The 20,154-nt window shown below is 46.1% G+C and overlaps 37 non-coding genes and 2 pseudogenes across 37 annotated transcripts; all 39 read right to left on the bottom strand.

Moving 5' to 3' along the window:
• Nucleotides 1-231: 231 nt before the first annotated feature.
• Nucleotides 232-350, bottom strand: LOC147932490 (5S ribosomal RNA). Its single transcript, XR_015575921.1, has one exon. It is a non-coding gene; the product is annotated as a 5S ribosomal RNA (ribosomal RNA).
• A 393-nt stretch (nucleotides 351-743) lies between these two features.
• On the bottom strand, nucleotides 744-862 carry LOC147932489 (5S ribosomal RNA). The gene has a single exon (XR_015576090.1). It is a non-coding gene; the product is annotated as a 5S ribosomal RNA (ribosomal RNA).
• Nucleotides 863-1,264: 402 nt separating this feature from the next.
• Nucleotides 1,265-1,383, bottom strand: LOC147932488 (5S ribosomal RNA). Its single transcript, XR_015576616.1, has one exon. It is a non-coding gene; the product is annotated as a 5S ribosomal RNA (ribosomal RNA).
• Nucleotides 1,384-1,773: 390 nt separating this feature from the next.
• Nucleotides 1,774-1,892, bottom strand: LOC147932487 (5S ribosomal RNA). The gene has a single exon (XR_015576693.1). It is a non-coding gene; the product is annotated as a 5S ribosomal RNA (ribosomal RNA).
• A 393-nt stretch (nucleotides 1,893-2,285) lies between these two features.
• On the bottom strand, nucleotides 2,286-2,404 carry LOC147932486 (5S ribosomal RNA). The gene has a single exon (XR_015576089.1). It is a non-coding gene; the product is annotated as a 5S ribosomal RNA (ribosomal RNA).
• Nucleotides 2,405-2,804: 400 nt separating this feature from the next.
• Nucleotides 2,805-2,923, bottom strand: LOC147932485 (5S ribosomal RNA). The gene has a single exon (XR_015576615.1). It is a non-coding gene; the product is annotated as a 5S ribosomal RNA (ribosomal RNA).
• A 393-nt stretch (nucleotides 2,924-3,316) lies between these two features.
• On the bottom strand, nucleotides 3,317-3,435 carry LOC147932484 (5S ribosomal RNA). Its single transcript, XR_015575920.1, has one exon. It is a non-coding gene; the product is annotated as a 5S ribosomal RNA (ribosomal RNA).
• Nucleotides 3,436-3,828: 393 nt separating this feature from the next.
• Nucleotides 3,829-3,947, bottom strand: LOC147932483 (5S ribosomal RNA). Its single transcript, XR_015576088.1, has one exon. It is a non-coding gene; the product is annotated as a 5S ribosomal RNA (ribosomal RNA).
• A 401-nt stretch (nucleotides 3,948-4,348) lies between these two features.
• Nucleotides 4,349-4,467, bottom strand: LOC147932482 (5S ribosomal RNA). Its single transcript, XR_015576614.1, has one exon. It is a non-coding gene; the product is annotated as a 5S ribosomal RNA (ribosomal RNA).
• A 391-nt stretch (nucleotides 4,468-4,858) lies between these two features.
• On the bottom strand, nucleotides 4,859-4,977 carry LOC147932481 (5S ribosomal RNA). Its single transcript, XR_015575919.1, has one exon. It is a non-coding gene; the product is annotated as a 5S ribosomal RNA (ribosomal RNA).
• A 393-nt stretch (nucleotides 4,978-5,370) lies between these two features.
• Nucleotides 5,371-5,489, bottom strand: LOC147932480 (5S ribosomal RNA). Its single transcript, XR_015576087.1, has one exon. It is a non-coding gene; the product is annotated as a 5S ribosomal RNA (ribosomal RNA).
• A 400-nt stretch (nucleotides 5,490-5,889) lies between these two features.
• On the bottom strand, nucleotides 5,890-6,008 carry LOC147932479 (5S ribosomal RNA). Its single transcript, XR_015576613.1, has one exon. It is a non-coding gene; the product is annotated as a 5S ribosomal RNA (ribosomal RNA).
• Nucleotides 6,009-6,397: 389 nt separating this feature from the next.
• Nucleotides 6,398-6,516, bottom strand: LOC147932478 (5S ribosomal RNA). The gene has a single exon (XR_015575918.1). It is a non-coding gene; the product is annotated as a 5S ribosomal RNA (ribosomal RNA).
• A 398-nt stretch (nucleotides 6,517-6,914) lies between these two features.
• Nucleotides 6,915-7,033, bottom strand: LOC147932477 (5S ribosomal RNA). The gene has a single exon (XR_015576612.1). It is a non-coding gene; the product is annotated as a 5S ribosomal RNA (ribosomal RNA).
• A 390-nt stretch (nucleotides 7,034-7,423) lies between these two features.
• On the bottom strand, nucleotides 7,424-7,542 carry LOC147932476 (5S ribosomal RNA). The gene has a single exon (XR_015575917.1). It is a non-coding gene; the product is annotated as a 5S ribosomal RNA (ribosomal RNA).
• A 394-nt stretch (nucleotides 7,543-7,936) lies between these two features.
• On the bottom strand, nucleotides 7,937-8,055 carry LOC147932475 (5S ribosomal RNA; annotated as a pseudogene).
• Nucleotides 8,056-8,455: 400 nt separating this feature from the next.
• On the bottom strand, nucleotides 8,456-8,574 carry LOC147932474 (5S ribosomal RNA). The gene has a single exon (XR_015576610.1). It is a non-coding gene; the product is annotated as a 5S ribosomal RNA (ribosomal RNA).
• Nucleotides 8,575-8,964: 390 nt separating this feature from the next.
• On the bottom strand, nucleotides 8,965-9,083 carry LOC147932473 (5S ribosomal RNA). The gene has a single exon (XR_015575915.1). It is a non-coding gene; the product is annotated as a 5S ribosomal RNA (ribosomal RNA).
• Nucleotides 9,084-9,476: 393 nt separating this feature from the next.
• On the bottom strand, nucleotides 9,477-9,595 carry LOC147932472 (5S ribosomal RNA). The gene has a single exon (XR_015575914.1). It is a non-coding gene; the product is annotated as a 5S ribosomal RNA (ribosomal RNA).
• A 399-nt stretch (nucleotides 9,596-9,994) lies between these two features.
• On the bottom strand, nucleotides 9,995-10,113 carry LOC147932471 (5S ribosomal RNA). Its single transcript, XR_015576609.1, has one exon. It is a non-coding gene; the product is annotated as a 5S ribosomal RNA (ribosomal RNA).
• A 390-nt stretch (nucleotides 10,114-10,503) lies between these two features.
• LOC147932470 (5S ribosomal RNA) lies at nucleotides 10,504-10,622 on the bottom strand. Its single transcript, XR_015575913.1, has one exon. It is a non-coding gene; the product is annotated as a 5S ribosomal RNA (ribosomal RNA).
• Nucleotides 10,623-11,015: 393 nt separating this feature from the next.
• LOC147932469 (5S ribosomal RNA) lies at nucleotides 11,016-11,134 on the bottom strand (annotated as a pseudogene).
• A 401-nt stretch (nucleotides 11,135-11,535) lies between these two features.
• LOC147932468 (5S ribosomal RNA) lies at nucleotides 11,536-11,654 on the bottom strand. The gene has a single exon (XR_015576608.1). It is a non-coding gene; the product is annotated as a 5S ribosomal RNA (ribosomal RNA).
• A 389-nt stretch (nucleotides 11,655-12,043) lies between these two features.
• On the bottom strand, nucleotides 12,044-12,162 carry LOC147932467 (5S ribosomal RNA). The gene has a single exon (XR_015575912.1). It is a non-coding gene; the product is annotated as a 5S ribosomal RNA (ribosomal RNA).
• Nucleotides 12,163-12,555: 393 nt separating this feature from the next.
• Nucleotides 12,556-12,674, bottom strand: LOC147932466 (5S ribosomal RNA). The gene has a single exon (XR_015576434.1). It is a non-coding gene; the product is annotated as a 5S ribosomal RNA (ribosomal RNA).
• A 393-nt stretch (nucleotides 12,675-13,067) lies between these two features.
• Nucleotides 13,068-13,186, bottom strand: LOC147932465 (5S ribosomal RNA). Its single transcript, XR_015576086.1, has one exon. It is a non-coding gene; the product is annotated as a 5S ribosomal RNA (ribosomal RNA).
• A 392-nt stretch (nucleotides 13,187-13,578) lies between these two features.
• LOC147932464 (5S ribosomal RNA) lies at nucleotides 13,579-13,697 on the bottom strand. Its single transcript, XR_015575911.1, has one exon. It is a non-coding gene; the product is annotated as a 5S ribosomal RNA (ribosomal RNA).
• Nucleotides 13,698-14,090: 393 nt separating this feature from the next.
• LOC147932463 (5S ribosomal RNA) lies at nucleotides 14,091-14,209 on the bottom strand. The gene has a single exon (XR_015576433.1). It is a non-coding gene; the product is annotated as a 5S ribosomal RNA (ribosomal RNA).
• Nucleotides 14,210-14,601: 392 nt separating this feature from the next.
• Nucleotides 14,602-14,720, bottom strand: LOC147932462 (5S ribosomal RNA). The gene has a single exon (XR_015576085.1). It is a non-coding gene; the product is annotated as a 5S ribosomal RNA (ribosomal RNA).
• A 391-nt stretch (nucleotides 14,721-15,111) lies between these two features.
• Nucleotides 15,112-15,230, bottom strand: LOC147932461 (5S ribosomal RNA). Its single transcript, XR_015575909.1, has one exon. It is a non-coding gene; the product is annotated as a 5S ribosomal RNA (ribosomal RNA).
• A 392-nt stretch (nucleotides 15,231-15,622) lies between these two features.
• On the bottom strand, nucleotides 15,623-15,741 carry LOC147932460 (5S ribosomal RNA). Its single transcript, XR_015576084.1, has one exon. It is a non-coding gene; the product is annotated as a 5S ribosomal RNA (ribosomal RNA).
• A 400-nt stretch (nucleotides 15,742-16,141) lies between these two features.
• LOC147932459 (5S ribosomal RNA) lies at nucleotides 16,142-16,260 on the bottom strand. Its single transcript, XR_015576607.1, has one exon. It is a non-coding gene; the product is annotated as a 5S ribosomal RNA (ribosomal RNA).
• Nucleotides 16,261-16,651: 391 nt separating this feature from the next.
• On the bottom strand, nucleotides 16,652-16,770 carry LOC147932458 (5S ribosomal RNA). Its single transcript, XR_015575908.1, has one exon. It is a non-coding gene; the product is annotated as a 5S ribosomal RNA (ribosomal RNA).
• A 393-nt stretch (nucleotides 16,771-17,163) lies between these two features.
• On the bottom strand, nucleotides 17,164-17,282 carry LOC147932457 (5S ribosomal RNA). Its single transcript, XR_015576083.1, has one exon. It is a non-coding gene; the product is annotated as a 5S ribosomal RNA (ribosomal RNA).
• Nucleotides 17,283-17,679: 397 nt separating this feature from the next.
• LOC147932456 (5S ribosomal RNA) lies at nucleotides 17,680-17,798 on the bottom strand. Its single transcript, XR_015576606.1, has one exon. It is a non-coding gene; the product is annotated as a 5S ribosomal RNA (ribosomal RNA).
• A 390-nt stretch (nucleotides 17,799-18,188) lies between these two features.
• Nucleotides 18,189-18,307, bottom strand: LOC147932455 (5S ribosomal RNA). The gene has a single exon (XR_015575907.1). It is a non-coding gene; the product is annotated as a 5S ribosomal RNA (ribosomal RNA).
• Nucleotides 18,308-18,700: 393 nt separating this feature from the next.
• On the bottom strand, nucleotides 18,701-18,819 carry LOC147932454 (5S ribosomal RNA). Its single transcript, XR_015576082.1, has one exon. It is a non-coding gene; the product is annotated as a 5S ribosomal RNA (ribosomal RNA).
• A 389-nt stretch (nucleotides 18,820-19,208) lies between these two features.
• LOC147932453 (5S ribosomal RNA) lies at nucleotides 19,209-19,327 on the bottom strand. The gene has a single exon (XR_015575906.1). It is a non-coding gene; the product is annotated as a 5S ribosomal RNA (ribosomal RNA).
• A 392-nt stretch (nucleotides 19,328-19,719) lies between these two features.
• Nucleotides 19,720-19,838, bottom strand: LOC147932452 (5S ribosomal RNA). Its single transcript, XR_015576080.1, has one exon. It is a non-coding gene; the product is annotated as a 5S ribosomal RNA (ribosomal RNA).
• Nucleotides 19,839-20,154: the final 316 nt, after the last annotated feature.

Here is a 20,154-nt window from a genome sequence, read left to right as displayed (position 1 = left end):
TAACTAATTGTGTCAGGATCACAAAAAAACATCTTAACTGCCTTCAAACGTCAAAATCTGCCCTCGAGAATGGTCCAATGGTACGAAGACCCATTGCCTTGCCAGAAGCTCTCTTGGGGCTTTTCAAAAAGGTATTATGGGTTGCGTGGTTCCTCACGGTCCGAAAGTTACGACGTTTTCTATGTACTATAGTCTTGCGAAACAACCAAAAAAGAAAAGGGGGGGGGGGGATGGATGCAACACGAGGACTTCCCGGGAGGTCACCCATCCTAGTATTACTCTCGCCCAAGCACGCTTAACTGCGGAGTTCTGATGGGATCCGGTGCATTAGTGCTGGTATGATCGCATCCGTTAGTATATCCCATGCAATCGCATATATCCTTTTTTGAAAACTGAATGGATCATTCGATGTGGGTCCCACTTGATATGCGGACCGGTTTAGTCACCTTGGACGTGCTTCCAACGTCCAAAAACAAGCGATAACCATGTCCAAACACTGTTTTGGAGCCGTAACTAATTGTGTCGGGATCACAAAAAAACATCTTAACTGCCTTCAAACGTCAAAATCTGCCCTCGAGAATGGTCCAATGGTACGAAGACCCATTGCCTTGCCAGAAGCTCTCTTGGGGCTTTTCAAAAAGGTATTATGGGTTGCGTGGTTCCTCACGGTCTGAAAGTTACGACGTTCTCTATGTACTATAGTATTGCGAAACAACCAAAAAAAAAAAAAAAAGGGGGGGGGAGGAATGCAACACGAGGACTTCCCGGAAAGTCACCCATCCTAGTACTACTCTCGCCCAAGCACGCTTCACTGCGGAGTTCTGATGGGATCCGGTGCATTAGTGCTGGTATGATCGCATCCGTTAGTATATCCCATGCAATCGCATATATTCTTTTTTGAAAACTGAATGGATCATTCGATGTGGGTCCCACTTGATATGCGGAACGGTTTAGTCACCTTGGACGTGCTTCCAACGTCCAAAAACAAGCAATAACCATGTCCAAACACTGTTTTGGAGCCGTAACTAATTGTGTCGGGATCATAAAAAAACATCTTAACTGCCTTCAAACGTCAAAATCTGCCCTCGAGAATGGTCCAATGGTACGAAGACCCATTGCCTTGCCAGAAGCTCTCTTGGGGCTTTTCAAAAAGGTATTATGGGTTGCGTGGTTCCTCACGGTCTGAAAGTTACGACGTTCTCTATGTACTATAGTATTGCGAAACAACCAAAAAAAAAAAAAAAGGGGGGGGGGGGGGGGGGGAGGAATGCAACACGAGGACTTCCCGGAAAGTCACCCATCCTAGTACTCCTCTCGCCCAAGTACGCTTCACTGCGGAGTTCTGATGGGATCCGGTGCATTAGTGCTGGTATGATCGCATCCGTTAGTATATCCCATGCAATCGCATATATTCTTTTTTGAAAACTGAATGGATCATTCGATGTGGGTCCCACTTGATATGCGGACCGGTTTAGTCACCTTGGACGTGCTTCCAACGTCCAAAAACAAGCAATAACCATGTCCAAACACTGTTTTGGAGCCGTAACTAATTGTGTCAGGATCACAAAAAAACATCTTAACTGCCTTCAAACGTCAAAATCTGCCCTCGAGAATGGTCCAATGGTACGAAGACCCATTGCCTTGCCAGAAGCTCTCTTGGGGCTTTTCAAAAAGGTATTATGGGTTGCGTGGTTCCTCACGGTCCGAAAGTTACGACGTTTTCTATGTACTATAGTCTTGCGAAACAACCAAAAAAAAAAAGGGGGGGGGGGATGGATGCAACACGAGGACTTCCCGGGAGGTCACCCATCCTAGTACTACTCTCGCCCAAGCACGCTTAACTGCGGAGTTCTGATGGGATCCGGTGCATTAGTGCTGGTATGATCGCATCCGTTAGTATATCCCATGCAATCGCATATATCCTTTTTTGAAAACTGAATGGATCATTCGATGTGGGTCCCACTTGATATGCGGACCGGTTTAGTCACCTTGGACGTGCTTCCAACGTCCAAAAACAAGCGATAACCATGTCCAAACACTGTTTTGGAGCCGTAACTAATTGTGTCGGGATCACAAAAAAACATCTTAACTGCCTTCAAACGTCAAAATCTGCCCTCGAGAATGGTCCAATGGTACGAAGACCCATTGCCTTGCCAGAAGCTCTCTTGGGGCTTTTCAAAAAGGTATTATGGGTTGCGTGGTTCCTCACGGTCTGAAAGTTACGACGTTCTCTATGTACTATAGTATTGCGAAACAACCAAAAAAAAAAAAAAAAGGGGGGGGGAGGAATGCAACACGAGGACTTCCCGGAAAGTCACCCATCCTAGTACTACTCTCGCCCAAGCACGCTTCACTGCGGAGTTCTGATGGGATCCGGTGCATTAGTGCTGGTATGATCGCATCCGTTAGTATATCCCATGCAATCGCATATATTCTTTTTTGAAAACTGAATGGATCATTCGATGTGGGTCCCACTTGATATGCGGAACGGTTTAGTCACCTTGGACGTGCTTCCAACGTCCAAAAACAAGCAATAACCATGTCCAAACACTGTTTTGGAGCCGTAACTAATTGTGTCGGGATCATAAAAAAACATCTTAACTGCCTTCAAACGTCAAAATCTGCCCTCGAGAATGGTCCAATGGTACGAAGACCCATTGCCTTGCCAGAAGCTCTCTTGGGGCTTTTCAAAAAGGTATTATGGGTTGCGTGGTTCCTCACGGTCTGAAAGTTACGACGTTCTCTATGTACTATAGTATTGCGAAACAACCAAAAAAAAAAAAAAAGGGGGGGGGGGGGGGGGAGGAATGCAACACGAGGACTTCCCGGAAAGTCACCCATCCTAGTACTCCTCTCGCCCAAGTACGCTTCACTGCGGAGTTCTGATGGGATCCGGTGCATTAGTGCTGGTATGATCGCATCCGTTAGTATATCCCATGCAATCGCATATATTCTTTTTTGAAAACTGAATGGATCATTCGATGTGGGTCCCACTTGATATGCGGACCGGTTTAGTCACCTTGGACGTGCTTCCAACGTCCAAAAACAAGCAATAACCATGTCCAAACACTGTTTTGGAGCCGTAACTAATTGTGTCAGGATCACAAAAAAACATCTTAACTGCCTTCAAACGTCAAAATCTGCCCTCGAGAATGGTCCAATGGTACGAAGACCCATTGCCTTGCCAGAAGCTCTCTTGGGGCTTTTCAAAAAGGTATTATGGGTTGCGTGGTTCCTCACGGTCCGAAAGTTACGACGTTTTCTATGTACTATAGTCTTGCGAAACAACCAAAAAAAAAAAGGGGGGGGGGGGGGATGGATGCAACACGAGGACTTCCCGGGAGGTCACCCATCCTAGTATTACTCTCGCCCAAGCACGCTTAACTGCGGAGTTCTGATGGGATCCGGTGCATTAGTGCTGGTATGATCGCATCCGTTAGTATATCCCATGCAATCGCATATATCCTTTTTTGAAAACTGAATGGATCATTCGATGTGGGTCCCACTTGATATGCGGACCGGTTTAGTCACCTTGGACGTGCTTCCAACGTCCAAAAACAAGCGATAACCATGTCCAAACACTGTTTTGGAGCCGTAACTAATTGTGTCGGGATCACAAAAAAACATCTTAACTGCCTTCAAACGTCAAAATCTGCCCTCGAGAATGGTCCAATTGTACGAAGACCCATTGCCTTGCCAGAAGCTCTCTTGGGGCTTTTCAAAAAGGTATTATGGGTTGCGTGGTTCCTCACGGTCTGAAAGTTACGACGTTCTCTATGTACTATAGTATTGCGAAACAACCAAAAAAAAAAAAAAAAGGGGGGGGGAGGAATGCAACACGAGGACTTCCCGGAAAGTCACCCATCCTAGTACTACTCTCGCCCAAGCACGCTTCACTGCGGAGTTCTGATGGGATCCGGTGCATTAGTGCTGGTATGATCGCATCCGTTAGTATATCCCATGCAATCGCATATATTCTTTTTTGAAAACTGAATGGATCATTCGATGTGGGTCCCACTTGATATGCGGAACGGTTTAGTCACCTTGGACGTGCTTCCAACGTCCAAAAACAAGCAATAACCATGTCCAAACACTGTTTTGGAGCCGTAACTAATTGTGTCGGGATCATAAAAAAACATCTTAACTGCCTTCAAACGTCAAAATCTGCCCTCGAGAATGGTCCAATGGTACGAAGACCCATTGCCTTGCCAGAAGCTCTCTTGGGGCTTTTCAAAAAGGTATTATGGGTTGCGTGGTTCCTCACGGTCTGAAAGTTACGACGTTCTCTATGTACTATAGTATTGCGAAACAACCAAAAAAAAAAAAAAAGGGGGGGGGGGGGGGGGGAGGAATGCAACACGAGGACTTCCCGGAAAGTCACCCATCCTAGTACTCCTCTCGCCCAAGTACGCTTCACTGCGGAGTTCTGATGGGATCCGGTGCATTAGTGCTGGTATGATCGCATCCGTTAGTATATCCCATGCAATCGCATATATTCTTTTTTGAAAACTGAATGGATCATTCGATGTGGGTCCCACTTGATATGCGGACCGGTTTAGTCACCTTGGACGTGCTTCCAACGTCCAAAAACAAGCAATAACCATGTCCAAACACTGTTTTGGAGCCGTAACTAATTGTGTCAGGATCACAAAAAAACATCTTAACTGCCTTCAAACGTCAAAATCTGCCCTCGAGAATGGTCCAATGGTACGAAGACCCATTGCCTTGCCAGAAGCTCTCTTGGGGCTTTTCAAAAAGGTATTATGGGTTGCGTGGTTCCTCACGGTCCGAAAGTTACGACGTTTTCTATGTACTATAGTCTTGCGAAACAACCAAAAAAAAAAAGGGGGGGGGGGGATGGATGCAACACGAGGACTTCCCGGGAGGTCACCCATCCTAGTATTACTCTCGCCCAAGCACGCTTAACTGCGGAGTTCTGATGGGATCCGGTGCATTAGTGCTGGTATGATCGCATCCGTTAGTATATCCCATGCAATCGCATATATCCTTTTTTGAAAACTGAATGGATCATTCGATGTGGGTCCCACTTGATATGCGGACCGGTTTAGTCACCTTGGACGTGCTTCCAACGTCCAAAAACAAGCGATAACCATGTCCAAACACTGTTTTGGAGCCGTAACTAATTGTGTCGGGATCACAAAAAAACATCTTAACTGCCTTCAAACGTCAAAATCTGCCCTCGAGAATGGTCCAATGGTACGAAGACCCATTGCCTTGCCAGAAGCTCTCTTGGGGCTTTTCAAAAAGGTATTATGGGTTGCGTGGTTCCTCACGGTCTGAAAGTTACGACGTTCTCTATGTACTATAGTATTGCGAAACAACCAAAAAAAAAAAAAAAAGGGGGGGGGAGGAATGCAACACGAGGACTTCCCGGAAAGTCACCCATCCTAGTACTACTCTCGCCCAAGCACGCTTCACTGCGGAGTTCTGATGGGATCCGGTGCATTAGTGCTGGTATGATCGCATCCGTTAGTATATCCCATGCAATCGCATATATTCTTTTTTGAAAACTGAATGGATCATTCGATGTGGGTCCCACTTGATATGCGGAACGGTTTAGTCACCTTGGACGTGCTTCCAACGTCCAAAAACAAGCAATAACCATGTCCAAACACTGTTTTGGAGCCGTAACTAATTGTGTCGGGATCATAAAAAAACATCTTAACTGCCTTCAAACGTCAAAATCTGCCCTCGAGAATGGTCCAATGGTACGAAGACCCATTGCCTTGCCAGAAGCTCTCTTGGGGCTTTTCAAAAAGGTATTATGGGTTGCGTGGTTCCTCACGGTCTGAAAGTTACGACGTTCTCTATGTACTATAGTATTGCGAAACAACCAAAAAAAAAAAAAAAGGGGGGGGGGGGGGGGGAGGAATGCAACACGAGGACTTCCCGGAAAGTCACCCATCCTAGTACTCCTCTCGCCCAAGTACGCTTCACTGCGGAGTTCTGATGGGATCCGGTGCATTAGTGCTGGTATGATCGCATCCGTTAGTATATCCCATGCAATCGCATATATTCTTTTTTGAAAACTGAATGGATCATTCGATGTGGGTCCCACTTGATATGCGGACCGGTTTAGTCACCTTGGACGTGCTTCCAACGTCCAAAAACAAGCAATAACCATGTCCAAACACTGTTTTGGAGCCGTAACTAATTGTGTCAGGATCACAAAAAAACATCTTAACTGCCTTCAAACGTCAAAATCTGCCCTCGAGAATGGTCCAATGGTACGAAGACCCATTGCCTTGCCAGAAGCTCTCTTGGGGCTTTTCAAAAAGGTATTATGGGTTGCGTGGTTCCTCACGGTCCGAAAGTTACGACGTTTTCTATGTACTATAGTCTTGCGAAACAACCAAAAAAAAAAAGGGGGGGGGGATGGATGCAACACGAGGACTTCCCGGGAGGTCACCCATCCTAGTATTACTCTCGCCCAAGCACGCTTAACTGCGGAGTTCTGATGGGATCCGGTGCATTAGTGCTGGTATGATCGCATCCGTTAGTATATCCCATGCAATCGCATATATCCTTTTTTGAAAACTGAATGGATCATTCGATGTGGGTCCCACTTGATATGCGGACCGGTTTAGTCACCTTGGACGTGCTTCCAACGTCCAAAAACAAGCGATAACCATGTCCAAACACTGTTTTGGAGCCGTAACTAATTGTGTCGGGATCACAAAAAAACATCTTAACTGCCTTCAAACGTCAAAATCTGCCCTCGAGAATGGTCCAATGGTACGAAGACCCATTGCCTTGCCAGAAGCTCTCTTGGGGCTTTTCAAAAAGGTATTATGGGTTGCGTGGTTCCTCACGGTCTGAAAGTTACGACGTTCTCTATGTACTATAGTATTGCGAAACAACCAAAAAAAAAAAAAAGGGGGGGGGGGGGGGGAGGAATGCAACACGAGGACTTCCCGGAAAGTCACCCATCCTAGTACTCCTCTCGCCCAAGTACGCTTCACTGCGGAGTTCTGATGGGATCCGGTGCATTAGTGCTGGTATGATCGCATCCGTTAGTATATCCCATGCAATCGCATATATTCTTTTTTGAAAACTGAATGGATCATTCGATGTGGGTCCCACTTGATATGCGGACCGGTTTAGTCACCTTGGACGTGCTTCCAACGTCCAAAAACAAGCAATAACCATGTCCAAACACTGTTTTGGAGCCGTAACTAATTGTGTCAGGATCACAAAAAAACATCTTAACTGCCTTCAAACGTCAAAATCTGCCCTCGAGAATGGTCCAATGGTACGAAGACCCATTGCCTTGCCAGAAGCTCTCTTGGGGCTTTTCAAAAAGGTATTATGGGTTGCGTGGTTCCTCACGGTCCGAAAGTTACGACGTTTTCTATGTACTATAGTCTTGCGAAACAACCAAAAAAAAAAAGGGGGGGGGGGATGGATGCAACACGAGGACTTCCCGGGAGGTCACCCATCCTAGTATTACTCTCGCCCAAGCACGCTTAACTGCGGAGTTCTGATGGGATCCGGTGCATTAGTGCTGGTATGATCGCATCCGTTAGTATATCCCATGCAATCGCATATATCCTTTTTTGAAAACTGAATGGATCATTCGATGTGGGTCCCACTTGATATGCGGACCGGTTTAGTCACCTTGGACGTGCTTCCAACGTCCAAAAACAAGCGATAACCATGTCCAAACACTGTTTTGGAGCCGTAACTAATTGTGTCGGGATCACAAAAAAACATCTTAACTGCCTTCAAACGTCAAAATCTGCCCTCGAGAATGGTCCAATGGTACGAAGACCCATTGCCTTGCCAGAAGCTCTCTTGGGGCTTTTCAAAAAGGTATTATGGGTTGCGTGGTTCCTCACGGTCTGAAAGTTACGACGTTCTCTATGTACTATAGTATTGCGAAACAACCAAAAAAAAAAAAAAAAGGGGGGGGGGAGGAATGCAACACGAGGACTTCCCGGAAACTCACCCATCCTAGTACTACTCTCGCCCAAGCACGCTTCACTGCGGAGTTCTGATGGGATCCGGTGCATTAGTGCTGGTATGATCGCATCCGTTAGTATATCCCATGCAATCGCATATATTCTTTTTTGAAAACTGAATGGATCATTCGATGTGGGTCCCACTTGATATGCGGAACGGTTTAGTCACCTTGGACGTGCTTCCAACGTCCAAAAACAAGCAATAACCATGTCCAAACACTGTTTTGGAGCCGTAACTAATTGTGTCGGGATCATAAAAAAACATCTTAACTGCCTTCAAACGTCAAAATCTGCCCTCGAGAATGGTCCAATGGTACGAAGACCCATTGCCTTGCCAGAAGCTCTCTTGGGGCTTTTCAAAAAGGTATTATGGGTTGCGTGGTTCCTCACGGTCTGAAAGTTACGACGTTCTCTATGTACTATAGTATTGCGAAACAACCAAAAAAAAAAAAAAAGGGGGGGGGGGGGGGGGAGGAATGCAACACGAGGACTTCCCGGAAAGTCACCCATCCTAGTACTCCTCTCGCCCAAGTACGCTTCACTGCGGAGTTCTGATGGGATCCGGTGCATTAGTGCTGGTATGATCGCATCCGTTAGTATATCCCATGCAATCGCATATATTCTTTTTTGAAAACTGAATGGATCATTCGATGTGGGTCCCACTTGATATGCGGACCGGTTTAGTCACCTTGGACGTGCTTCCAACGTCCAAAAACAAGCAATAACCATGTCCAAACACTGTTTTGGAGCCGTAACTAATTGTGTCAGGATCACAAAAAAACATCTTAACTGCCTTCAAACGTCAAAATCTGCCCTCGAGAATGGTCCAATGGTACGAAGACCCATTGCCTTGCCAGAAGCTCTCTTGGGGCTTTTCAAAAAGGTATTATGGGTTGCGTGGTTCCTCACGGTCCGAAAGTTACGACGTTTTCTATGTACTATAGTCTTGCGAAACAACCAAAAAAAAAAAGGGGGGGGGGGATGGATGCAACACGAGGACTTCCCGGGAGGTCACCCATCCTAGTATTACTCTCGCCCAAGCACGCTTAACTGCGGAGTTCTGATGGGATCCGGTGCATTAGTGCTGGTATGATCGCATCCGTTAGTATATCCCATGCAATCGCATATATCCTTTTTTGAAAACTGAATGGATCATTCGATGTGGGTCCCACTTGATATGCGGACCGGTTTAGTCACCTTGGACGTGCTTCCAACGTCCAAAAACAAGCGATAACCATGTCCAAACACTGTTTTGGAGCCGTAACTAATTGTGTCGGGATCACAAAAAAACATCTTAACTGCCTTCAAACGTCAAAATCTGCCCTCGAGAATGGTCCAATGGTACGAAGACCCATTGCCTTGCCAGAAGCTCTCTTGGGGCTTTTCAAAAAGGTATTATGGGTTGCGTGGTTCCTCACGGTCTGAAAGTTACGACGTTCTCTATGTACTATAGTATTGCGAAACAACCAAAAAAAAAAAAAAAAGGGGGGGGGATGGATGCAACACGAGGACTTCCCGGGAGGTCACCCATCCTAGTATTACTCTCGCCCAAGCACGCTTAACTGCGGAGTTCTGATGGGATCCGGTGCATTAGTGCTGGTATGATCGCATCCGTTAGTATATCCCATGCAATCGCATATATCCTTTTTTGAAAACTGAATGGATCATTCGATGTGGGTCCCACTTGATATGCGGACCGGTTTAGTCACCTTGGACGTGCTTCCAACGTCCAAAAACAAGCGATAACCATGTCCAAACACTGTTTTGGAGCCGTAACTAATTGTGTCGGGATCACAAAAAAACATCTTAACTGCCTTCAAACGTCAAAATCTGCCCTCGAGAATGGTCCAATGGTACGAAGACCCATTGCCTTGCCAGAAGCTCTCTTGGGGCTTTTCAAAAAGGTATTATGGGTTGCGTGGTTCCTCACGGTCTGAAAGTTACGACGTTCTCTATGTACTATAGTATTGCGAAACAACCAAAAAAAAAAAAAAGGGGGGGGGGGGGGGGGAGGAATGCAACACGAGGACTTCCCGGAAAGTCACCCATCCTAGTACTCCTCTCGCCCAAGTACGCTTCACTGCGGAGTTCTGATGGGATCCGGTGCATTAGTGCTGGTATGATCGCATCCGTTAGTATATCCCATGCAATCGCATATATTCTTTTTTGAAAACTGAATGGATCATTCGATGTGGGTCCCACTTGATATGCGGACCGGTTTAGTCACCTTGGACGTGCTTCCAACGTCCAAAAACAAGCAATAACCATGTCCAAACACTGTTTTGGAGCCGTAACTAATTGTGTCAGGATCACAAAAAAACATCTTAACTGCCTTCAAACGTCAAAATCTGCCCTCGAGAATGGTCCAATGGTACGAAGACCCATTGCCTTGCCAGAAGCTCTCTTGGGGCTTTTCAAAAAGGTATTATGGGTTGCGTGGTTCCTCACGGTCCGAAAGTTACGACGTTTTCTATGTACTATAGTCTTGCGAAACAACCAAAAAAAAAAAGGGGGGGGGGGATGGATGCAACACGAGGACTTCCCGGGAGGTCACCCATCCTAGTATTACTCTCGCCCAAGCACGCTTAACTGCGGAGTTCTGATGGGATCCGGTGCATTAGTGCTGGTATGATCGCATCCGTTAGTATATCCCATGCAATCGCATATATCCTTTTTTGAAAACTGAATGGATCATTCGATGTGGGTCCCACTTGATATGCGGACCGGTTTAGTCACCTTGGACGTGCTTCCAACGTCCAAAAACAAGCGATAACCATGTCCAAACACTGTTTTGGAGCCGTAACTAATTGTGTCGGGATCACAAAAAAACATCTTAACTGCCTTCAAACGTCAAAATCTGCCCTCGAGAATGGTCCAATGGTACGAAGACCCATTGCCTTGCCAGAAGCTCTCTTGGGGCTTTTCAAAAAGGTATTATGGGTTGCGTGGTTCCTCACGGTCTGAAAGTTACGACGTTCTCTATGTACTATAGTATTGCGAAACAACCAAAAAAAAAAAAAAAAGGGGGGGGGAGGAATGCAACACGAGGACTTCCCGGAAACTCACCCATCCTAGTACTACTCTCGCCCAAGCACGCTTCACTGCGGAGTTCTGATGGGATCCGGTGCATTAGTGCTGGTATGATCGCATCCGTTAGTATATCCCATGCAATCGCATATATTCTTTTTTGAAAACTGAATGGATCATTCGATGTGGGTCCCACTTGATATGCGGAACGGTTTAGTCACCTTGGACGTGCTTCCAACGTCCAAAAACAAGCAATAACCATGTCCAAACACTGTTTTGGAGCCGTAACTAATTGTGTCGGGATCATAAAAAAACATCTTAACTGCCTTCAAACGTCAAAATCTGCCCTCGAGAATGGTCCAATGGTACGAAGACCCATTGCCTTGCCAGAAGCTCTCTTGGGGCTTTTCAAAAAGGTATTATGGGTTGCGTGGTTCCTCACGGTCTGAAAGTTACGACGTTCTCTATGTACTATAGTATTGCGAAACAACCAAAAAAAAAAAAAAAGGGGGGGGGGGGGGGGGGAGGAATGCAACACGAGGACTTCCCGGAAAGTCACCCATCCTAGTACTCCTCTCGCCCAAGTACGCTTCACTGCGGAGTTCTGATGGGATCCGGTGCATTAGTGCTGGTATGATCGCATCCGTTAGTATATCCCATGCAATCGCATATATTCTTTTTTGAAAACTGAATGGATCATTCGATGTGGGTCCCACTTGATATGCGGACCGGTTTAGTCACCTTGGACGTGCTTCCAACGTCCAAAAACAAGCAATAACCATGTCCAAACACTGTTTTGGAGCCGTAACTAATTGTGTCGGGATCACAAAAAAACATCTTAACTGCCTTCAAACGTCAAAATCTGCCCTCGAGAATGGTCCAATGGTACGAAGACCCATTGCCTTGCCAGAAGCTCTCTTGGGGCTTTTCAAAAAGGTATTATGGGTTGCGTGGTTCCTCACGGTCCGAAAGTTACGACGTTTTCTATGTACTATAGTCTTGCGAAACAACCAAAAAAAAAAAGGGGGGGGGGATGGATGCAACACGAGGACTTCCCGGGAGGTCACCCATCCTAGTATTACTCTCGCCCAAGCACGCTTAACTGCGGAGTTCTGATGGGATCCGGTGCATTAGTGCTGGTATGATCGCATCCGTTAGTATATCCCATGCAATCGCATATATCCTTTTTTGAAAACTGAATGGATCATTCGATGTGGGTCCCACTTGATATGCGGACCGGTTTAGTCACCTTGGACGTGCTTCCAACGTCCAAAAACAAGCGATAACCATGTCCAAACACTGTTTTGGAGCCGTAACTAATTGTGTCGGGATCACAAAAAAACATCTTAACTGCCTTCAAACGTCAAAATCTGCCCTCGAGAATGGTCCAATGGTACGAAGACCCATTGCCTTGCCAGAAGCTCTCTTGGGGCTTTTCAAAAAGGTATTATGGGTTGCGTGGTTCCTCACGGTCTGAAAGTTACGACGTTCTCTATGTACTATAGTATTGCGAAACAACCAAAAAAAAAAAAAAAAGGGGGGGGGAGGAATGCAACACGAGGACTTCCCGGAAAGTCACCCATCCTAGTACTACTCTCACCCAAGCACGCTTCACTGCGGAGTTCTGATGGGATCCGGTGCATTAGTGCTGGTATGATCGCATCCGTTAGTATATCCCATGCAATCGCATATATTCTTTTTTGAAAACTGAATGGATCATTCGATGTGGGTCCCACTTGATATGCGGACCGGTTTAGTCACCTTGGACGTGCTTCCAACGTCCAAAAACAAGCGATAACCATGTCCAAACACTGTTTTGGAGCCGTAACTAATTGTGTCGGGATCACAAAAAAACATCTTAACTGCCTTCAAACGTCAAAATCTGCCCTCGAGAATGGTCCAATGGAACAAAGACCCATTGCCTTGCCAGAAGCTCTCTTGGGGCTTTTCAAAAAGGTATTATGGGTTGCGTGGTTCCTCACGGTCTGAAAGATACGACGTTCTCTATGTACTATAGTATTGCGAAACAACCAAAAAAAAAAAAAAAAGGGGGGGGGAGGAATGCAACACGAGGACTTCCCGGAAAGTCACCCATCCTAGTACTACTCTCGCCCAAGCACGCTTCACTGCGGAGTTCTGATGGGATCCGGTGCATTAGTGCTGGTATGATCGCATCCGTTAGTATATCCCATGCAATCGCATATATTCTTTTTTGAAAACTGAATGGATCATTCGATGTGGGTCCCACTTGATATGCGGACCGGTTTAGTCACCTTGGACGTGCTTCCAACGTCCAAAAACAAGCGATAACCATGTCCAAACACTGTTTTGGAGCCGTAACTAATTGTGTCGGGATCACAAAAAAACATCTTAACTGCCTTCAAACGTCAAAATCTGCCCTCGAGAATGGTCCAATGGTACGAAGACCCATTGCCTTGCCAGAAGCTCTCTTGGGGCTTTTCAAAAAGGTATTATGGGTTGCGTGGTTCCTCACGGTCCGAAAGTTACGACGTTTTCTATGTACTATAGTCTTCCGAAACAACCAAAAAAAAAAAGGGGGGGGGGGGGATGGATGCAACACGAGGACTTCCCGGGAGGTCACCCATCCTAGTATTACTCTCGCCCAAGCACGCTTAACTGCGGAGTTCTGATGGGATCCGGTGCATTAGTGCTGGTATGATCGCATCCGTTAGTATATCCCATGCAATCGCATATATCCTTTTTTGAAAACTGAATGGATCATTCGATGTGGGTCCCACTTGATATGCGGACCGGTTTAGTCACCTTGGACGTGCTTCCAACGTCCAAAAACAAGCGATAACCATGTCCAAACACTGTTTTGGAGCCGTAACTAATTGTGTCGGGATCACAAAAAAACATCTTAACTGCCTTCAAACGTCAAAATCTGCCCTCGAGAATGGTCCAATGGTACGAAGACCCATTGCCTTGCCAGAAGCTCTCTTGGGGCTTTTCAAAAAGGTATTATGGGTTGCGTGGTTCCTCACGGTCTGAAAGTTACGACGTTCTCTATGTACTATAGTATTGCGAAACAACCAAAAAAAAAAAAAAAAGGGGGGGGGAGGAATGCAACACGAGGACTTCCCGGAAAGTCACCCATCCTAGTACTACTCTCACCCAAGCACGCTTCACTGCGGAGTTCTGATGGGATCCGGTGCATTAGTGCTGGTATGATCGCATCCGTTAGTATATCCCATGCAATCGCATATATTCTTTTTTGAAAACTGAATGGATCATTCGATGTGGGTCCCACTTGATATGCGGACCGGTTTAGTCACCTTGGACGTGCTTCCAACGTCCAAAAACAAGCGATAACCATGTCCAAACACTGTTTTGGAGCCGTAACTAATTGTGTCGGGATCACAAAAAAACATCTTAACTGCCTTCAAACGTCAAAATCTGCCCTCGAGAATGGTCCAATGGAACAAAGACCCATTGCCTTGCCAGAAGCTCTCTTGGGGCTTTTCAAAAAGGTATTATGGGTTGCGTGGTTCCTCACGGTCTGAAAGTTACGACGTTCTCTATGTACTATAGTATTGCGAAACAACCAAAAAAAAAAAAAAAGGGGGGGGGAGGAATGCAACACGAGGACTTCCCGGAAAGTCACCCATCCTAGTACTACTCTCGCCCAAGCACGCTTCACTGCGGAGTTCTGATGGGATCCGGTGCATTAGTGCTGGTATGATCGCATCCGTTAGTATATCCCATGCAATCGCATATATTCTTTTTTGAAAACTGAATGGATCATTCGATGTGGGTCCCACTTGATATGCGGACCGGTTTAGTCACCTTGGACGTGCTTCCAACGTCCAAAAACAAGCGATAACCATGTCCAAACACTGTTTTGGAGCCGTAACTAATTGTGTCGGGATCACAAAAAAACATCTTAACTGCCTTCAAACGTCAAAATCTGCCCTCGAGAATGGTCCAATGGTACGAAGACCCATTGCCTTGCCAGAAGCTCTCTTGGGGCTTTTCAAAAAGGTATTATGGGTTGCGTGGTTCCTCACGGTCCGAAAGTTACGACGTTTTCTATGTACTATAGTCTTCCGAAACAACCAAAAAAAAAAAGGGGGGGGGGGGATGGATGCAACACGAGGACTTCCCGGGAGGTCACCCATCCTAGTATTACTCTCGCCCAAGCACGCTTAACTGCGGAGTTCTGATGGGATCCGGTGCATTAGTGCTGGTATGATCGCATCCGTTAGTATATCCCATGCAATCGCATATATCCTTTTTTGAAAACTGAATGGATCATTCGATGTGGGTCCCACTTGATATGCGGACCGGTTTAGTCACCTTGGACGTGCTTCCAACGTCCAAAAACAAGCGATAACCATGTCCAAACACTGTTTTGGAGCCGTAACTAATTGTGTCGGGATCACAAAAAAACATCTTAACTGCCTTCAAACGTCAAAATCTGCCCTCGAGAATGGTCCAATGGTACGAAGACCCATTGCCTTGCCAGAAGCTCTCTTGGGGCTTTTCAAAAAGGTATTATGGGTTGCGTGGTTCCTCACGGTCTGAAAGTTACGACGTTCTCTATGTACTATAGTATTGCGAAACAACCAAAAAAAAAAAAAAAAGGGGGGGGAGGAATGCAACACGAGGACTTCCCGGAAAGTCACCCATCCTAGTACTACTCTCGCCCAAGCACGCTTCACTGCGGAGTTCTGATGGGATCCGGTGCATTAGTGCTGGTATGATCGCATCCGTTAGTATATCCCATGCAATCGCATATATTCTTTTTTGAAAACTGAATGGATCATTCGATGTGGGTCCCACTTGATATGCGGAACGGTTTAGTCACCTTGGACGTGCTTCCAACGTCCAAAAACAAGCAATAACCATGTCCAAACACTGTTTTGGAGCCGTAACTAATTGTGTCGGGATCATAAAAAAACATCTTAACTGCCTTCAAACGTCAAAATCTGCCCTCGAGAATGGTCCAATGGTACGAAGACCCATTGCCTTGCCAGAAGCTCTCTTGGGGCTTTTCAAAAAGGTATTATGGGTTGCGTGGTTCCTCACGGTCTGAAAGTTACGACGTTCTCTATGTACTATAGTATTGCGAAACAACCAAAAAAAAAAAAAAAGGGGGGGGGGGGGGGGGAGGAATGCAACACGAGGACTTCCCGGAAAGTCACCCATCCTAGTACTCCTCTCGCCCAAGTACGCTTCACTGCGGAGTTCTGATGGGATCCGGTGCATTAGTGCTGGTATGATCGCATCCGTTAGTATATCCCATGCAATCGCATATATTCTTTTTTGAAAACTGAATGGATCATTCGATGTGGGTCCCACTTGATATGCGGACCGGTTTAGTCACCTTGGACGTGCTTCCAACGTCCAAAAACAAGCAATAACCATGTCCAAACACTGTTTTGGAGCCGTAACTAATTGTGTCGGGATCACAAAAAAACATCTTAACTGCCTTCAAACGTCAAAATCTGCCCTCGAGAATGGTCCAATGGTACGAAGACCCATTGCCTTGCCAGAAGCTCTCTTGGGGCTTTTCAAAAAGGTATTATGGGTTGCGTGGTTCCTCACGGTCCGAAAGTTACGACGTTTTCTATGTACTATAGTCTTGCGAAACAACCAAAAAAAAAAAGGGGGGGGGGGGATGGATGCAACACGAGGACTTCCCGGGAGGTCACCCATCCTAGTATTACTCTCGCCCAAGCACGCTTAACTGCGGAGTTCTGATGGGATCCGGTGCATTAGTGCTGGTATGATCGCATCCGTTAGTATATCCCATGCAATCGCATATATCCTTTTTTGAAAACTGAATGGATCATTCGATGTGGGTCCCACTTGATATGCGGACCGGTTTAGTCACCTTGGACGTGCTTCCAACGTCCAAAAACAAGCGATAACCATGTCCAAACACTGTTTTGGAGCCGTAACTAATTGTGTCGGGATCACAAAAAAACATCTTAACTGCCTTCAAACGTCAAAATCTGCCCTCGAGAATGGTCCAATGGTACGAAGACCCATTGCCTTGCCAGAAGCTCTCTTGGGGCTTTTCAAAAAGGTATTATGGGTTGCGTGGTTCCTCACGGTCTGAAAGTTACGACGTTCTCTATGTACTATAGTATTGCGAAACAACCAAAAAAAAAAAAAAAAGGGGGGGGGAGGAATGCAACACGAGGACTTCCCGGAAAGTCACCCATCCTAGTACTACTCTCGCCCAAGCACGCTTCACTGCGGAGTTCTGATGGGATCCGGTGCATTAGTGCTGGTATGATCGCATCCGTTAGTATATCCCATGCAATCGCATATATTCTTTTTTGAAAACTGAATGGATCATTCGATGTGGGTCCCACTTGATATGCGGAACGGTTTAGTCACCTTGGACGTGCTTCCAACGTCCAAAAACAAGCAATAACCATGTCCAAACACTGTTTTGGAGCCGTAACTAATTGTGTCGGGATCATAAAAAAACATCTTAACTGCCTTCAAACGTCAAAATCTGCCCTCGAGAATGGTCCAATGGTACGAAGACCCATTGCCTTGCCAGAAGCTCTCTTGGGGCTTTTCAAAAAGGTATTATGGGTTGCGTGGTTCCTCACGGTCTGAAAGTTACGACGTTCTCTATGTACTATAGTATTGCGAAACAACCAAAAAAAAAAAAAAAGGGGGGGGGGGGGGAGGAATGCAACACGAGGACTTCCCGGAAAGTCACCCATCCTAGTACTCCTCTCGCCCAAGTACGCTTCACTGCGGAGTTCTGATGGGATCCGGTGCATTAGTGCTGGTATGATCGCATCCGTTAGTATATCCCATGCAATCGCATATATTCTTTTTTGAAAACTGAATGGATCATTCGATGTGGGTCCCACTTGATATGCGGACCGGTTTAGTCACCTTGGACGTGCTTCCAACGTCCAAAAACAAGCAATAACCATGTCCAAACACTGTTTTGGAGCCGTAACTAATTGTGTCGGGATCACAAAAAAACATCTTAACTGCCTTCAAACGTCAAAATCTGCCCTCGAGAATGGTCCAATGGTACGAAGACCCATTGCCTTGCCAGAAGCTCTCTTGGGGCTTTTCAAAAAGGTATTATGGGTTGCGTGGTTCCTCACGGTCCGAAAGTTACGACGTTTTCTATGTACTATAGTCTTGCGAAACAACCAAAAAAAAAAAGGGGGGGGGGGATGGATGCAACACGAGGACTTCCCGGGAGGTCACCCATCCTAGTATTACTCTCGCCCAAGCACGCTTAACTGCGGAGTTCTGATGGGATCCGGTGCATTAGTGCTGGTATGATCGCATCCGTTAGTATATCCCATGCAATCGCATATATCCTTTTTTGAAAACTGAATGGATCATTCGATGTGGGTCCCACTTGATATGCGGACCGGTTTAGTCACCTTGGACGTGCTTCCAACGTCCAAAAACAAGCGATAACCATGTCCAAACACTGTTTTGGAGCCGTAACTAATTGTGTCGGGATCACAAAAAAACATCTTAACTGCCTTCAAACGTCAAAATCTGCCCTCGAGAATGGTCCAATGGTACGAAGACCCATTGCCTTGCCAGAAGCTCTCTTGGGGCTTTTCAAAAAGGTATTATGGGTTGCGTGGTTCCTCACGGTCTGAAAGTTACGACGTTCTCTATGTACTATAGTATTGCGAAACAACCAAAAAAAAAAAAAAAAGGGGGGGGGAGGAATGCAACACGAGGACTTCCCGGAAAGTCACCCATCCTAGTACTACTCTCGCCCAAGCACGCTTCACTGCGGAGTTCTGATGGGATCCGGTGCATTAGTGCTGGTATGATCGCATCCGTTAGTATATCCCATGCAATCGCATATATTCTTTTTTGAAAACTGAATGGATCATTCGATGTGGGTCCCACTTGATATGCGGACCGGTTTAGTCACCTTGGACGTGCTTCCAACGTCCAAAAACAAGCAATAACCATGTCCAAACACTGTTTTGGAGCCGTAACTAATTGTGTCGGGATCACAAAAAAACATCTTAACTGCCTTCAAACGTCAAAATCTGCCCTCGAGAATGGTCCAATGGAACAAAGACCCATTGCCTTGCCAGAAGCTCTCTTGGGGCTTTTCAAAAAGGTATTATGGGTTGCGTGGTTCCTCACGGTCCGAAAGTTACGACGTTTTCTATGTACTATAGTCTTGCGAAACAACCAAAAAAAAAAGGGGGGGGGGGATGGATGCAACACGAGGACTTCCCGGGAGGTCACCCATCCTAGTATTACTCTCGCCCAAGCACGCTTAACTGCGGAGTTCTGATGGGATCCGGTGCATTAGTGCTGGTATGATCGCATCCGTTAGTATATCCCATGCAATCGCATATATCCTTTTTTGAAAACTGAATGGATCATTCGATGTGGGTCCCACTTGATATGCGGACCGGTTTAGTCACCTTGGACGTGCTTCCAACGTCCAAAAACAAGCGATAACCATGTCCAAACACTGTTTTGGAGCCGTAACTAATTGTGTCGGGATCACAAAAAAACATCTTAACTGCCTTCAAACGTCAAAATCTGCCCTCGAGAATGGTCCAATGGTACGAAGACCCATTGCCTTGCCAGAAGCTCTCTTGGGGCTTTTCAAAAAGGTATTATGGGTTGCGTGGTTCCTCACGGTCTGAAAGTTACGACGTTCTCTATGTACTATAGTATTGCGAAACAACCAAAAAAAAAAAAAAAGGGGGGGGGAGGAATGCAACACGAGGACTTCCCGGAAAGTCACCCATCCTAGTACTACTCTCGCCCAAGCACGCTTCACTGCGGAGTTCTGATGGGATCCGGTGCATTAGTGCTGGTATGATCGCATCCGTTAGTATATCCCATGCAATCGCATATATTCTTTTTTGAAAACTGAATGGATCATTCGATGTGGGTCCCACTTGATATGCGGACCGGTTTAGTCACCTTGGACGTGCTTCCAACGTCCAAAAACAAGCAATAACCATGTCCAAACACTGTTTTGGAGCCGTAACTAATTGTGTCGGGATCACAAAAAAACATCTTAACTGCCTTCAAACGTCAAAATCTGCCCTCGAGAATGGTCCAATGGAACGAAGACCCATTGCCTTGCCAGAAGCTCTCTTGGGGCTTTTCAAAAAGGTATTATGGGTTGCGTGGTTCCTCA

This window comes from Camelina sativa, chromosome 12 (assembly GCF_030686135.1).
Source record: "Camelina sativa cultivar CO46 ecotype springtype chromosome 12, ASM3068613v1".
In the NCBI taxonomy this organism is placed as follows: domain Eukaryota; kingdom Viridiplantae; phylum Streptophyta; class Magnoliopsida; order Brassicales; family Brassicaceae; genus Camelina; species Camelina sativa.
This window is presented reverse-complemented; position numbering and strand designations above follow the sequence as displayed.